The sequence below is a fragment of the Aptenodytes forsteri genome, unplaced genomic scaffold (assembly GCF_000699145.1).
Source record: "Aptenodytes forsteri isolate BGI_AS27 unplaced genomic scaffold, ASM69914v1 Scaffold349, whole genome shotgun sequence".
Lineage (NCBI taxonomy): Eukaryota > Metazoa > Chordata > Aves > Sphenisciformes > Spheniscidae > Aptenodytes > Aptenodytes forsteri.
Window position 1 is genome coordinate 697690 of NW_008794452.1, and position 4671 is coordinate 702360.

General features: G+C 44.7%; 1 protein-coding gene across 1 annotated transcript in view; it reads right to left on the reverse strand.

The window, feature by feature from the left end:
• Positions 1 to 4671, reverse strand: part of ANK3 (ankyrin 3) — a 164086-nt gene that overhangs the window by 77847 nt on the left and 81568 nt on the right. The gene's annotated exons all lie outside the window — the stretch shown is intronic.

Genomic DNA, 4671 nt, shown 5'->3' on the forward strand with positions numbered 1-4671 from the left:
GGGCGCTGCCCCCACTCCCTCTCCGCCCTCCAGCGTGGGGTGCTTGTGTCCAGAGAGAAAATTCAGGAGCTTGAGAAACACGGACTGCAGCCTGGGAGGTGACGAAGCGGCCCAGAGAGGGTGAGAGATACGGGCAACTTTGAGCAACTACTAACTGGGCCAGTAAATTTGGAAACTTCTGCCCTTACAACACCTGAAGCCAAGCGCTGTGCCACCGTAAGGAGCAGACGAGGCATTTTCTTTAGGAGCATCATTTGTCAGAGGCAAGGTGGAGAATGATAGAACACTATTCCAGTTGAGCTGCAAAATACATTAGATGTTATCCTGCTCTGCAGCTAATCCAGCCAGAGCAGGATTACTCTGATGAAATGCTCTCATCAAAGGAAAAGCTGCATCTAGGAGTGGTAATTTCAAAGAATTCCAGACATTGCTTTGTGATCGTGGGAGGCTGGACCAAAATGGGTGGTGCACGTTTCAGCAATCCCACTCTGTTTAATTAGGTGCCACAGCCTAATCCTCTGCGTTTCAGGTAACGAGCACAGTGTTTGCTCACAGCACCCTGTATTCCTGCAGAGAGAGGTCCCATGGAAAAGTGAAGACAAAATTCATCTCTGAACGTAAATGAGAGAAATGCCCTAAAAAGTGTGGCACCGATGAAAAAACACGAAAGAGGGAATACTGCATTGCTTTGCTGCAATTGCCATCCTTCCCTTCATAATACGTTACGTGTTGAAGAAAGATGATGTCCCTGTTAACAGTGGGCAAACACCCATCACAAGTATAGGAAACCATTCAAAACCCAGGAAAGAATAATGGCAGTAGGTCAAAGCAAAGGCCCATCAGTTCTAGTATACCCTGTCTCTGACAGCAGCCACACTTCACAAAAGAATATAAGAACATGAAACAGTGTCCCGGAAGTCCTCCGGGACATTTTTCTAGCTGGCGGTGATTTGAGCACACATTTTCTAAAGCCCCAAGAGGTTTGTATAGCCATGAACAGGTTCCCCCCCCCCCCGCCTTTTAAATTCTTCCAATTACACTTTGAACTCATGTAAACTTTTTGCATTCCCCACGCCAAGGATGTGTGCAAGGAGTCACACAATTCAACTACCTGTTGCAGGAAGAGCAGCCCTTTTAAGCTGAATGTACTTGCTGGTTTCACTGATGTCCCCTATTCTTGGACTTCTGGACAGGCAGCAAGCATTACTGGTCACTTTGCCACCTGCTATTGTATATGTTCCGGCCTATCCCTCATTCAGCTTTTTTTTCTGGGATAGACAGTCCTACTCTCTTCACTCTTTTCTCCCTGAGAAGCTTTTCCATACCTCTCATCACTTTCATCACCTTTTCCCACGTTTTCCCCATTTTTCTGGTCCCTCAGCATGTCTTCTACAGCTGGGAATTGCAGGAGCGCAGGGTAGGTGCTCTTTTTAGAGGCCAGTGAGAAATACAGGCTCTCTGGCAGCAGGAGAGAAGGCATCGTATGGCTTGGGAAAAGTCCCAAACAAAATTTAATCATAGCCTGGGATCCAAATGGGCATTTGTCATTGGCTTTGCCAAAGATCCCCGAAGCTTTCACCACTCCCTTGTCACAGCCTGTCCAGAGCTGCCTGATGGCAGAAGAGGTGCAGCCACAGGGAAGAGCAGGATGCTTCTAGTTGTAGTCAAGGTTTTGGTTTCACACAAGTATGGAGAAAAGCCAATACCAAACCGCTGAAACTTTTATGAATCTGTAAAATTTTATGGAGACAAAGAAACTCAGAAAACTCTGAGCATAAAAATATAATAAATCAACCCCTCCTAAAATGAGCAATAACAGACTTTCATGCAAGGGAATGCCCTGACCTGTCTTAAATGTACTTAAACTGCTGTACCTCAGCACCTGCTCGGGGATCAGGCAGTGTGCACTCATGTCCTGGTAGGACATCTGTCTAATCTGCCGGGGATTGATTAGCATGATACTTAGTCCTACTGAGAGGAATCTCCATTAAATGGGTTTAAAACAGTGTCCTTATTTGCACCCAAAAGTTTTGTATCTACTGAAGACCAAATAAAAAAAAAAATTAAAAGCTCAACAATAAGTGTTTCTTGACGACGACTGTCTAAATTCTCAATACCTGAACTGTTTTTTGGTTTGGATTTTTTTCCCTTCGCTGCTCACATAGTCTCACCCTTCTTTGTATCAGCTTCCAATGCTTGCTGTCCCTTCGCCTCTGGGACAGCAGTGGCAGGTTTTGGGAGGGGCTGTTGTGAGAGAACTCATTGCCGGGTTGTGGCAGTCGAAGCAGGGCTTCAGCTTCATCCACCAGATTAAAGCTCTTGCACCCGCCCAGAGGGATGCTCCGAGGCTGAGCATGCGAGGGGGTTCCCCCTCCAGGCCTCCCACAGACGGCTCGGGTTATGCTTTAGCATGGCTGATTCCTGGCTCCCCACCAGCCCCGTGGCCACGGGGCACAATGCTGGGGCTCCCAGCAGCTGCATAGGGTGTGGGGTGTGAGCTTACATCTGGAGACGGTAAGAGGACAGACCCACTTCTTGCAGTCTCAGGTTTCACATTTATAAGATTTGCAATCTCTTTAAAAATAAAAGCAGAGCACGTGTTCAGTGTGAATCGGAATTGCTCTATATTATTCTACAAACTTTCTGCTACATATGAAGATGAGCCTTCATTTTTTTCCCACAAAATCATGTTCGCATCTTTCAAAAAAAACACCATTTCTTTTTTGCAGTGTAGCAGTTTCCCAGCACTTAACCTCATTTGGGCAGAATTGCCAGAGTAGCCTAGGAAAAGGAAGAAAACGTCTCTCCTCTCAACCAGTCTGACTCCAAACCAAACTGTCCTCGGCAGGGAAGAGAAATTACACAATTTCCATGTAAATACTTATTTAGCGGGCACAGCAAGACATAAACACAAGGAAACAGTTTCCTGACATTTGCCTCTGAGCTCTGAGACTCTACTTTCCAAGCCTTCAATTTCTCTTATGGGAGAAACCTTGAGGACTGTGGCATATTGAGAAATCTTTAAACAAGCTTCTCTCACTGAAGAGTTTTGGCTTATGACATGAACGTTAGCCAAGTGAGGGAGAGCTCGGATTTGGGTGGTAAATTTGTGCCCTTCTCTCACTTGGAAATCAGCTCCCTGGCTATGAGGTTAGTCAGAGTGCATTACCATCTTGAACATACTTATTTCTGCTGGCCTAAGTGGACGCATTGTATGTAAATACCCTATCAACTTTGAGGAGTTGTGGGGATGGGCATCGGTATATTGTCTTTACAGATGTGCAAGTCAGGAAAGAGAGACAGGCCAGTGGCTATTACCTCAAAGCCTGTAATTCATCACACGCCTTGCACACTGGAATGCTTCAGCATAGATTAATTAAATACCTATTGTTTGATTTGAGAGCTCTCTTTCAGTGTTAGGTTTGAAAATGACCCTGTTATATATAACCCAGTCTCTTAGCTCCCCTAGTAACAACATGGGTGCAGACTAGTCTCTAGGCAAGGAATCGATCGTATTACCTGCATTCTTAAATTTTGGTTTGGTTTGTTTTTTGTTGAATTGAGAGTTAGTGACTATAAAAACCTTCCACAGATCTCACACATCCCTGCAGGCTTTGCGTTTGGCCTTAACAAATGATCCCGTATATTAAAAGACACATTTTACATCTTTGGTTCTAATATTCAGATTCCATACCGGAGTGTTTCTCATCTGTACCTCGCTGCATGCTGTGCGGTGGGACACGGCAATAGTTACTTGCTCTATTAACTATTACACATCAGTGTTCCAGTCAGTTAAAACAATATTTTGAGCAGTACAATAGCCTAAGAGAGCTATTTGTAAAACACAGGTGTAGGGTAAGAACACTATCCATTGCAGCAATGGGAACACAACGACAAACTGAAAACAAACCAAAGGCCTCAATGCATTAATTAAACAAAAGCTGCAGACAAAGAGCTAAATAGCTTTTACACCTTACTGCTTAAACGGTATAAAAATTAAAAGCAAATATATCACTAGGGAGGGAAAAAGAGAGATTAACTAAAGAAGCACAAGAAAATGGTACCCAGTCACTTGTTTTCCTACTAGAGATGAAAAAACTGCAGCTCTAATGCAAGTGAATTGGGACACACAAAAAAGCCTTCAGGATACTGTCCTCCTCTCATCAAGTCAAGACCTTCCTATTTCTGAATGTCAGCTGAGAACCTAATCCCGCCGTGGCCTCTGGAAACCTGCAGTTCCTGGTGCAACTCGCACGGACTCCTGCACATCCAAACCAGGAGAGGTCTGACCTAACTGGGGATGCTGGTATAGGGGAGGAAAGCAGTTGCCAAAGGAGTTTTAAATACTTGGGGACCACTGAAGCCATGTCAAGCCTGCCCAGCACGGAGGAGTGAGCTGGGATGGGCAGGCTGCTAGCACAAATAGCTCAGGAAACTTATTAGAGGCACTGAAAACAGAGGGCTTTATTGCCACTCTCACAGATTTCACATCACTTTGCAGGATGATACAAATGAAATCTCAGCTACAAAGTACTTCCTTAATACTAACAAACACCAACATGTTGAGTCCAACGCAGCATCTCTTTATTCAGGACAAAAGTAGTCTGATGTGGTTTCACTGAATTTCATGACCGAAATATTATATGTTAACCCCCCCCCCAACACAAAAAA